Source organism: Kogia breviceps, chromosome 1, assembly GCF_026419965.1.
Source record: "Kogia breviceps isolate mKogBre1 chromosome 1, mKogBre1 haplotype 1, whole genome shotgun sequence".
Taxonomy (NCBI): Eukaryota; Metazoa; Chordata; class Mammalia; order Artiodactyla; family Physeteridae; genus Kogia; species Kogia breviceps.
In genome coordinates this window covers 17,065,936-17,078,768 of record NC_081310.1, presented here as the reverse complement: position 1 = coordinate 17,078,768, position 12,833 = coordinate 17,065,936, and the positions used below count along the sequence as shown (strand labels likewise).

Sequence of the window (12,833 nt, the reverse complement as noted above, 5' to 3'; positions counted from 1 at the left end):
ACAAATGGGACCTAATGAAACTTAAAAGCTTTTGCACAGCAAAAGAAACCATAAGCAAGATGAAAAGACAACCCTCAGAATGGGAGAAAATATTTGCAAATGAAGCAACTGACAAGGGACTAATATCCAAAACTTACAAGCAACTCATGCAGCTCAAAATCAAAAAAACAAACAATGCAATCCAAAAATGGGCAGAAGACCTAAATAGACATTTCTCCAAAGAAGATAAACAGATTGCCAACAAACACATGAAAGAATGCTCAACCTCACTAATCATTAGAGAAATGCAAATCAAAACTACAATGAGATGTCATCTCACACCAGTTAGAATGGCCATCATCAAAAAATCTAGAAACAATAAATGCTGGAGAGGGTGTGGAGAAAAGGGAACCCTCTCGCACTATTGGTGGGAATGTAAATTGATACAGCCACTATGGAGAACAGTATGGATGTTCCTTAAAAAACTAAAAATAGCACTGCCATACCCCCCAGTAATCCCACTACTGGACATATACCCTGAGAAAACCATAATTCAAAAAGAGTCATGTACCAAAATGTTCATTGCAGCTTTCTTTACAATAGCCAGGACATGGAAGCAACCTAAGTGTCCATCAGCAGATGAATGGATAAAGTTGTGGCACATATATACAATGGAATATTACTCAGCCATGAAAAGAAACCAAATAGTTATTTGTAGTGAGGTGGATGAACCTAGAGTCTGTCATACAGAGTGAAGTGAGCCAGAAAGAGAAAAACAACTACCGTATGCTAACACATATATATGGAATCTGAAAAAAAACAAAAGAAAAATGCAGACCTACTAGAGAATGGACTTAAGGATATGGGGAGGGGAAGGGTAAGCTGGGACAAAGTGAGAGACTGGCATGGACATATATACATTACCAAATGTAAAATAGAAAGCTAGTGGGAAGCAGCTGCATAGCACAGGGAGATCATCTCGGTGCTTTGTGACCACGTAGAGTGGTGGGATAGGAAGGGTGGGAGGGAAGGAGATGCAAGAGGAAAGAGATATGGTCACATATGTATATGTATAACTGATTCACTTTGTTATAAAGCAGAAACTAACACACCATTGTAAAGCTATTATACTCCAATAAAGGTGTTAAAAAATATATATATAGTGACAAAAAAACCCAAACTAGTCTAGCATGCTATGTTAGAAAGCAAATGGACTTGTCTCCTATTCCGTTGCTCCTCAGAGACTTTACCAAAATGATGTGGAACCATATCCTCTTCTCCAAGAACAGTGGAGGCTCTAGCTTTCTGTACCAAAGGGTTCAGGGGCACAAACTGGTTGGAATTATTGGCAGTAGGAGGCTAGAGAAGTTTCCTTTAAGTTGTACTTTTTCCCTGTGATTTACTTATATTGTATGTTACAGACAAATGTAGCAAAAAAATCTTAGAGGCTTTTATGTTTAAGATTAAGAAAATGTCAACTGTTTATATCAAATAATATAATTAATATCAAAATTATAATAATTTAAAAAATTCTTAGAAAAGTATTCACATATAAATATGACAAAATCTGAAAGAGGATATTTAGTGAACTAAAGAAAAAAACAAAAAATGTAAGAAGGTAACTTCTAAACTGACATAATCATATGTTAGAATACTGTGTAGTATTTTATAAGGTTGAAACAAATCTATTGTTGAATAAAAGAAGCATGTGAAAAATGATTTATACTGGATAATAGATTTTATACAATTAAATATCATGTATTTTTAAAATATTGTGTATATCTGTGCATATTTTGCCACCATAGGGAGTTAGGCACTGTAGAAAATGTACTTAAAACTATAAAATCAGAGAGTGAAATAGTTGTCAAAGCCATTACTCCAATTTAATGCTCAAATTTAAATCACTACAGAACAAATGGAATTTATTTTTGCATGAATCCTCTTTTGTGATCACTCTTCATCTGTAAATATGGAGCAATACTAGATATGGTACCATATAAATAATTAAGAAAACACATAGCCAAACACATAGAAAAGGAAATCTCTAAGTCTAAATGCCAGAAATTAATAGATGACTCAAATCCAAATGGAACCTTGAAGGGATGCCCAAAGGACTGTCAGATACAGCCTCAAGTCTCTTCAGGATAGGGCATTAGAAGAGAGATCCCTGTAGATAGATCCAGGCAAGTGCAAAGAAATGTTGCTGACTTGCCAATCCCTAGACAGAATTATAAGTAATTGTATGAGAGAAAAATCAAGAACCCAAGTCTCCATCAAAAACAAGTGTGTAGGGCTTCCCTGGTGGCGCAGTGGTTGAGAATCCACCTGCCGATGCAGGAGACACGGGTTCGTGCCCTGGTCCGGGAAGATCCCACATGCCGCGGAGCAACTAAGCCCGTGAGCCATGGCCGCTGAGCCTGCGCGTCCGGAGCCTGTGCTCCGCAACGGGAGAGGCCACAACAGTGAGAGGCCCGCGTACCGCAAAAAGAAAAAAAAAAAAAAACAAGTGTGTGGTCAAAACTTATAGTAACTACATGAAGCAGAAATAACAAGCTTTGAAATTAGTAAAAAACTTGTCAGATACCAAAAGAATCCTGTGGGACTGATGCTTAAGGAAACAAACAAAGAGAAACCTCAATTACTCTATAAGGACAATTCTGTACCCCTGGATGCATGGGACACAAAAAGGAAAAAGTAAGTTACCCACTGAAGTTAATCTCTTTCTGTGTGTGTTGTGTGTGTATATATTTTATATATATATATATATATATATAATATATATATACATGTATATATATATACATATGAATACATATATTTATATATATATACACACACATATATCTGTATTTATATTACACATATATCTGTATTTGTATTATATATATAATTTTTCTTTTACAAACACAATCTTTGCAGTGAGTTAACAGAGGCAAGCAAGCAATCTCCCACTGAAGATCATACCTAAAATACATATATATACTTTTTTTAAACATCTTTATTGGAGTATAATTACTTTACAATGGTGTGTTAGTTTCTGCTTTACAACAAAGTGAATCAGTTATACATATACATATACATATGTTCCCATATCTCTTCCCTCTTGTGTCTCCCTCACTCCCACCCTCCTTTTGTTTTTTTAGTACAAAGAAATATCAAGGGAGAGGTAGCAGAGGCAAGCATGACTATAAGATACTAAGAAACAGTAATAATAGATAATTTGAAAAAGATATTAATAAGTATGTTTATAGTTCTTTAACTAAATATAAAATTATTAAAATAGTTGAGGAAAAAACAGTAACCTAATGTAATGACAGGTTTTAATACTAAGTATTAAATATTTAAATACTTAATATTAAATATTAAGTATTTAATATTTAATATTAATACTCTTGAAAAAGAACAAAATGAACTATTAGAAATAAAAATATGATCATTGCATAAACAAAATCTTCCATGGATGTGTAAAATTGAATATAAATGAAGAAAAAATTAGTAGAATTGATGAGGCACAATATTCAAGAAGTACAGAGAGATAATTATTTAGAATTGAAGAAGGACTTGACTTCTCAGATTGTGGAAGCGAATTAGTTACCAAGTAGGACAAACAAAACAAATCCACATAAAGACACACAACAGTTGAATTTGGTGCAGTATACCAACTTCAAAGAGAAAATCTTAAAAACAATAAAAAGAAAAATAAAGTTACCAATAAAGAATGATGACAACTTACTTCTCATAAGCAATAAGAGGAACAAGAAGACAGTGGAATGATACCCTTAAAATTCTGAGGAAAATGAGGTGTTAACCTAGAGTTCTATGTCCAATTAAATAATTATTTAAGAGTGATAAGGGGAAAAAAAGACTTTAAAAATTCTCAAAGAATGAGAAACTTGCAACTCATAAAATGTTGTTGAAAGATCTTCTCTATTAGGAACACCAGCAAGATTAAACCCAAAGAGAAAGAATGCCAAAGCAAGAAGCAGTGGTAAGTTTGAAAATTTGTAAACAAGTCAGTGACTATAAATATGCTTGACTGTAAAACACTTAAAATTATAGTGATTATTTTGAGAGGGTTTTAAAAACAGATTAGAAAGGCAGTTGACAATATTCCATACCCTTTCATGATTAAAACAGACTCAAAAAACAAGGACCAGAAAAGAACTTCCTCAACCTAATAAAGGGTATCAACAAAAAAACTCCACAACTAACATTATGCTTAGTGGTGAAACTCTTGAGAGCTTTCTCCAGAGATCACAAATAAGATGAGGATGTCCACTCTCACCACTTACATTCTGCATTGTATTGGAGGTTCTACCCATGGAAATTAGGGGGGAAAAAAAAGACATATGAGGCATCCAGATGGGAAAAGAAGGAAAATTGTCTCTGTTTGCACACGACATTTTCTTATATATGAAAAATACTGTCAAATCCAGAAAATACTTTTAGCACTAATAAACAAGTTCAGCAAGGCGTCCAGATACAAGATCAGAATGCAAAAATCAATTGTATTCCTATGCAGTAGCAATAAACAAACCAAAAATGAAATTAAGAAAAACATCCCATTTGCAATAGAATCAAAAAGCATGAAATAGGAATGAAATGAACAAAAGAACTGGAAAACACATTTGGAAAACTATGAAACATTGTTAAATTAAGGAACCTGTAAATAAATGGTAAGATATCCCATGTTCATGGATTGGAGGACAATATTGTTAAGATGACAATACTACCAGAGTGAGTACATCTAGACTTGATGCAGTTCCTGTTAAACTCCCATCTGGATTCTTTGCAAAAATTAACAAGTTGGTCCTAAAATTCACATGGAAATTCAGGGAACCAAAAACAGAGAAAATAATCTTGAAAAAGAAGAACATGGTAAGAGGACTCACACTTCCCAATTTCAAAAGATACAATAAAGCAATGTTAATCAAGAGAGTATAGTACCTACATAAGGATAGACTATAAATCAATGGGATAGAATAAAAAATAAAATAAAACCATGTGTTTATAGTCAACTGATTTTCAGCTAGTGGGCCAAGACCATTCAATTAAGAAGGCATAGTCTTTCAGTAAATGCTAATGGCTTAACTGGATAGCCACATGCAAAAAAAATGCATTTGGATTCTTCATACCATATATAAAAATTCAAAATGAATCAAATATCTAAATATAGAATCTAAAACTATAAAACTCATAGAAGAAAATATAGGAGTAAATCTCATATTTGATGATGGTATTTTAGATATGACACAAAAGCACAAACAACAAAATAAAAATTAGATTAATTTAAATTAGTCTCATCAAAATTAAAACTTTTGTGTTTCAAGGACACTACCAAAAAGTGAAAAAAACAAACAAACCAAAAAACCAGCCCACAGAATGGGAGAAAATATTTTCAAATCATATATCTTTTTTTTTCTGATTTCTTTTTTTTTTAATTAATTTTTATTGGAGTACAGTTGCTTTACAATGTTGTGTTAGCTTCTACTGCACAGCAAAATGAATCAGCCATACATATAAATATATCCCCTCCATTTAGGACACTACAGTTCATTAAGTAGAGTTCCCTGTACTATATAGTATGTTCCCATCAGTTGTCTATTTTATACACAAATCATATATCTAATTAAGGACATGTATCTAGAATTTACAAAGAGTTCTTACAACTGAACTATAGAAAGAAAAATAACACAGTTAAAAATGAGCAGAGGATCTGAATAGAGATTTCTCCAGAGAAGGTATACAAATGACTACATACGTGAAAAGATGCTCAAAGTCATTAGTTATCTGGGAAATGCAAATCAAAATCAAAATGAAATGCTACTTCACACCCACTAGGAAGGCTGTAATCAAAAAGACAATTAGTTTCAAGTGTTAGAGCAGACGTGGTAGAGCGGACGTGGTAAGAGTGTAAACTGCTGGCAGGAATGTAAAATGGCTTTTCTGCTTTTGGAAATAGTCTCAGTTCATTAAAAGGCTAAACATACAGTTATATGTGACCCAGCAATTCTACTCCTACCTGGATATACACCTAAGAGAAATGAAAGCCTATGTCTACCCAAAAACTTGTACATAAATGTTCGTAGCAGCATTTTTCATAATAGCCAAAAAGGAGAAATGACCTAAGTGTTCATCAACTGATGAATGATAAATAAAATAGGGTATAGCCATATAATGGAATATTATTCAGCAAACTAAGAGAAATGAAGTTATAATACATGCTACAACCTGCGTAAATCTGAAATACATCATGTTAAGTGAGAGACACAAACGACCACATGTTGTAGAATTTCATTTATATGAAGTGTGCAGAGTGGGCAAATCTATAGAAACAAATTAGGTTAGTGGTTTTCTAGGGCTGAAGGTTGGGAGATGTGGATTTATGTCTAAGGAATGTGGGACGTCTTTTGGGGGGTGATAAAAGTGTTCTAAAATGTATTGTAGTAATGGTTGCAGACCTCTGTAAGTATATAAATATATTACAAGCACTTTGAATTGTATACTTTACATGGGCAATTGTATGATATGTGAATTATATCTTAATAAATCTGTGAAAAACGTTAGTAATTAAATTATAGACATGAACATGGAATATTTAGGGAAAAGATTTTATAAAAATAATTTGTTCCCTATAGGAACAGAAGAATTAATAGTGATAAATTTTAGAGTGTTAACTTAAACATGCATGCTAAATTTTTGAGAGCAACAATTAATAATAGAAACAGAAATATTTAACATAAACCAGTAGCTGGAAGGAAAAGAAATGACTAGAACTGAATTCATAGGTAGAAAAGGGAAAAAAAAAAGCAAAGAAAAACATCATAAATCCAAATATATAAGTAATTCACAAAAATATGTAAATCATCTAAACTTGTCTTTTAAAAAATAGAAATCCTGATATTGAATAAATAACAAAAAATATTTCTAGAGAACTTTTTAAAGCATAATGGCACAGAAAAGCTGAAGGTGAAAGGATGGAAAAACATCTTTCAGGCAAATGCTAACTAAAAGAAAGCTGGTATAGCAATGCTAATATCAAAAAGATTGATAGACTTCAAGGCTTAAAACATTTTCACAAATAAAGACTTTCATACATGATAAAAGCAATGTTTCTCTAGGAAAATAGCATAATCTTAAATGTCCATGTGCCTGGAAAATAGTCTCAAAATGGAAATAAATAATAGTAAAGGCTATTAAAAAGAATGATAGTAGAAGATTTTAAATAACTCTCCCAGAAACTGATAGATCAGCCAAATAAAAATTAGTAAAGTTAGAAGAGATTTGATCAATATAGTTAACAAGTCCAATCTAATGAACATGTAGAGTACCATGTATAATTTGGCAATACACGGTTTTTAAAAGCACATCTGTGCTTCTATGTTTTAAAATTTTATTGGATTATAGTTGATTTATAATGTTGTGTTAGTTTCAGGTGTACAGCAAAGTGGTTCAGCTATACATATACATATATTCATTCTTTTTCAGATTCTTTTCTCATATAGGTTATCACAGAATATTGACTAGAGTTCCCTGTGCTATACAGTAGGTCCTGTTGGTTATCTATCTTAAATATATAGTAGTGTGTGTATGTAAATCCCAAGCTCCTGATTTGTTTTTAAAATATGAAGAACCTAGGGCTTCCCTGGTGGCGCAGTGGTTGAGAATCCGCCTGCGGATGCAGAGGACACAGGTTCGTGCCCTGGTCCGGGAAGATCCCACATGCTGCGGAGCGGCTGGGCCCGTGAGACATTGCCGCTGAGCCTGCACGTCCGGAGCCTGCGCTCCGCAATGGGAGAGGCCACAACAGTGAGAGGCCCGCGTACCACACACACACAAAAAAATATGAAGAACCTAAACCTTCATTGGAACACAAGTCTCCACAAATACCAGACAGTATCTAGGTAGATGATACTCATTGATCACACTGAAATAAAAATAGAAATCAATAAATATATATAGCTTTACTCCCTTCCCGTATGTTTAAACATCAGAAGACACATGTCTAAATAATTTATGAGTGAAATAAGTCATAATGGCAATCATTCAATATTTAATACTGAATATCAATGAAAATACTACATACCAAAACTTGTGAAATACTGCTAAAGCAATGTATTGATTTATATCCTTAGGTATTTATGTTAGAAAGGAAAATATACTGAAAAGAAGCTAAGATTAATTTCAAGTATAAACCACAAAAATTTAAACAGTAAATTATTATAAAGTAGAGGGAAGGTGAAATAACTTCATTTGATTGAGTAACAGACATCAATAGACCCTCAGTTAATTTAGGAAACGATCATAGCACAGGAAATGTAAACAGACTGTGGGTATTCTTCAATTCTACGTTTTCTTTATCACCCAGAGGGAAAAATGAAATCATACTTTATTGCTGATAATCATGTGGAAAAAAAAATAGAGGCACAAAAAGACCCCAGATTATTACCCAAAGTGAAGAAGGTAATACCAGAAATTGATATTACTGCTATCATTACCATTGAAATTACCACAGTCTCTAAAAATTGGGCTTAGTATTGATAAATTGATATTTAAAGATCAGATTCTTTAATGCATCATAGTGAACAATATTTGAAATAGTATAAATAATAACTGCACTGAGAAAAAGCAAATATCATATTATGGGAGGCTGAACAAAACACAGCCTGTAATGAGCTTTGTTTAGCATTATAAAATCTATGACAGTTTTTCCATAGAATATATAAAATAGTTTGAATAATTATAATGTTTGACTTTGGTAATTGTAAGGCAATAACAGTGGCCTGGTGAAAATTATCGTTTTTCTTTTACTTATCATATTTTACTTATTATTCATCTGATTTTTAGTTTATCATACAAACCATGCTGATCAGTCATAAAACTGTCTTAATACAGTGCAATTTAGACTTTTTTCCCCTCACTGAACTGTACTTTTTCCCAAGCACACTTTGTGACATATGAATTAGCATTTACTATGCTATAAATAACTTAGTTCTGCAAATAAATAAAGCATTACATTGTTTATCTGGAAGATAGCTGATATATTTTTTAATTATTTGGCTATTTCACGTATGTTGTACTGTGCTAAACTTCATGGGATTTGGGTTCAGAAGACTTTTATCCTAGCTCAACCACTTTCTAGCTCTGTGATCCCAAGAAAGGAAAAACACAAATTCTGTGAACCATTGTTTCCAATCTGTAAAACAGGGCACTTACCTCACAGTACTGTAATAAGAATTAAATTAGATAATGTACATGAAAGTCAGTTTGGAACTGTCAAGTGGTTTGCAATATACTGTCACTAATATCTAGATATTTGATATACTCGATTGATTTTCATTTGCATATTGATTGAGTAAAATCACAGCATTTTATTGTCACTAGTTCTACAAACCAGAAGGATATAGAAATCCCAAGACAGAAAATTAAACACCCTGACTTGAATTTTTGTCTGCCTAACTTCATTCCGTGATTCCCAAGATGATTTGAGGGAAAATGCCAGAAACAGATCCATAAACTGCCCAGGAGACACGCTATAAACACAAAACACAACGATGCTTATGTCAGAGCGGGTGATTGAAAAATTAGAGAAGTTTAGGATGGAAAACTCTGCAGTCCCAGACGGCCTCCATCCAGCGAGCATTGTGCACAGTCGTGAGGGACTTGGGAGAACCTGTGGCCGACGTGTGCGAGTCATGTCTGGAAACCCAGGGCACGCAGGTGGATGGCGCTGGGCTGAGCACTACACCTGTCTTTGTAATAATGCTTGCAACTCCGCGTTGCTTTTCATCAGGGCTCCCTGGCAAGCTTCGCAGACACACCAGCTTTTAGAGATGTTAAAGCCATTCTGGAGAGAGAAGTCTTAGAATCTTGTGACAAAGTCAATGTTTGAGGGTCGCACAGTAAATTGGAATAAAACAAAGGCGTCCTGATAGTCCTCTTTCCACGAATCTGGTGTGTGGTTTGCTTCGTGTTTTTATTAAAATCAATCTCTGTTTAAATTTGGCTTGGGAATTAAACATTTACAAAGCACTTACTACGTGGGGGACAATATGCAAGGCATGAGGAATATATAGAAATGAGTACCGACTAGTACCTGCATAAAGGAATTTGTATTTAAGGGATAGAAAGGCGTCCATTCATAACTAGCAAAAAGCATAAGCATTGTAATAGTGGTATAAATAAATGTTAAGTGAGCTAAAAGACAGAGTGATTTTGGTGGAGTCATTGTGGAAGGCTTCATAGAGTAAATGGCAATGGGATAGTTAATTGGATGTTTATAGAAGTCTAAGGAGGAAGGAAGCAGTGAAGACAGAAGGAGCAGCTTAAGTAAATGTACATGTATGTGAAAGTTTATGACAGATTTATAAATTAGCAAATCATCTGGGATTAGTAAGTAGTCTGATTGACTAGATTATAAAGCATATGTGTATGGCTGTATGGATGAATGTGAAAGTTAAAAGACAGAATGATTGTGGGAATTAGGTAAGGTTGGAAGGGTAGGTGGTGGTCAGATGGTGAAGACCCTGAAACTGAAAAAGAATTTGTTTTCTGTTTTGTAGAAAACGGGGCAGGGATAGGGGACAGGTGATGAAGTGAACCTGATGATTCTGGTAGAAATGTGGTTACTGGATTAAGGAGAGAAGGATATAAATAGAGCAGTTGAATGGCTAGTATAATGAATCAACTTATGGGGCTTGGAAAAAGATGAAGTCGGATATTTCAGACATGGGATATATCGTATCTCTGATTAAATCCTGAGGGTTAGGGAAGAAAAAAGTTGAAGATGACTCTAAGACCTTTAGCTGGTAACTGAGTGGATGGTGATGCTATTAGCTAAGAAAAGACACAAACATGGACTGGCTGGTATAGGATGAGAAGGAAGATACTGACTTAGCTTTTGGTATTTCAGCTTGCCTGTGCACCTTTAAAAAGAAGACCAGTATGAAGTCAGAAATTAATGATGACTTCGATAGGAAAGACTCATGTCTTTCCCTAACAATTGTGGGTCCTCAGGTTAGAGTAAAAATGGAGGACCACATACCATACCATGTTAAATACTTAAAAGTTATAAATCAATCCACAGATTGTTAAATAAAACATAGTCTAGCCTCCTTTCATTACAAAATTGCCTCATATCAACTTGAAGGCCAGGTTTGAATTAGAATTTTGTGCGAAAATGTGGAGACAGTACCTTTGGAAGAGCTTTTCCCATCCCTGTTTCTTCCCACCCTGGTACAGGCCTCAGGTGCACTTATGGGAAGCCCCAACCTGCAGGCTCAAGCCCTGTCCACACCCCCACTGCCTGCAATCCCCCCTTCTCACAAACAACCACTCCTTGGCCACCTCTAGGACCTCGGGATACATTTTACACATCAGAAGTGTAACCCAAATTCAAGAAGAAGATGGGCAGGCTCTGGAAGCAGACTCAGTGAGACTCAGGTAAGGAACTCTGAAGTCCTGGGGACCAGAGTGTGGTTTGGATGGGAGGGTGTAGGCTCTAGGTAAATGCATCCTGTTGAGCCTGCAGACTGCTTAGCTTGTGGAGGGCAGAGCAGGTGTCTGCAGCCTGAATTGCAGGAGAGGGCTCCTCTTGCTCTAATCTAAAGGCAGAAATGAGAAGACACTCCTAGTAGATTTCCTAGTCCAGCACATTCAAGGGAGGGAAATAGAGTGCATAGTAAACAGAGATGGAGCAACAGAACCTACATTTAAGAGGTAAATAATATAGAACCCGAAGATGAAGCTGAGAGGGGAGGAAGCAAAGATAGCACAGGCAGAGCATCCTTTCAAGAAATGTATCAGAAGAAAGGACAAACTGGAGGAAGAGCTTACAAAGGGTGAAGAACCAAGGATATTTTTAAATTATTTAAACATTTAAAAAACTTTTTTATAAGAGTAGAGGTCAGTTTTAAAGTGTCTTGTTGCAATTGTAAAAGATCACCAAAATGAGATTCAAGCGTTTAAAATGAGTGCATTTATAACAAGGAGTTTAGCTGATTAAGTTTAGATTTCTAAACACAAGAGGGTAAAAATATAAATGAGGCCAGAGATATCCATTATCTTTTATGGAAAAAAGCTCTACTGAATACCATTTATGCCAACTTCAATGAATTAAGTTTGGAAATAGAAGAGAGTTTTTGTGAAGGATGGAGCTAATGGCATTTCAGTCAATAGTCTAACGTTGAGTCTTAATGCTGTTTTGCCTAAGTTTATATATGAATCAAGAATGTATGCTTCTGGGAAGGAAAGACAGGCAGTGTACTCTCTGAACCTAGAGCTCTTCTAAAAGAAGAATAGAAGAATAAAAATTATACCTTGGCATGGGACAGCTACAGCCTCACTCAGTGTTATTGGACAGACAAAACACAAATGTGTAAATAACAGAAGACACCATAGAATTCTTAATAGGAAATTCTCAGTAATTTAGTGATAAAATAGATCAGTGTAGCTGGGCTGAGAGTTCAAAGGTCCTAGGATTTTAGCCTCGTTTTGTTCCTAGACTGATTGTAAACCAGGAAAAGATATTTAATTAACAGGCTTAGTTTCTTTATCATGTTAGACCATGGGGTTTCCCTCCCCAAAGCTGTGGAATCTATTGCTCATAGAATTCCTTTCTTGGAAAGGTAAAATAATTAAAGTGATGAAAGCAGTGTTGGATTAAAGAAGGTGAGGGCTCTAAGAGTCTGCTGCCCACTTATACTTCTCTTTCCATTTTTGACTCTCTTTTGAAATGTTCCTAAGTGTCTCTCTGTTGCACAGTTGGAAAATATTTGAACTAGATAATCTCTAAGATCCATTCCAACTATAAAATCCTATGACTCTCCTAAGTCAGGTACAACTTTGCAGATGAG

General features: G+C 34.7%; 1 long non-coding RNA gene across 1 annotated transcript in view; it reads left to right on the top strand.

The window, feature by feature from the left end:
- The window catches only part of LOC131759128 (uncharacterized), a 364,740-nt gene that overhangs the window by 79,419 nt on the left and 272,488 nt on the right, over positions 1 to 12,833 (top strand). The gene's annotated exons all lie outside the window — the stretch shown is intronic.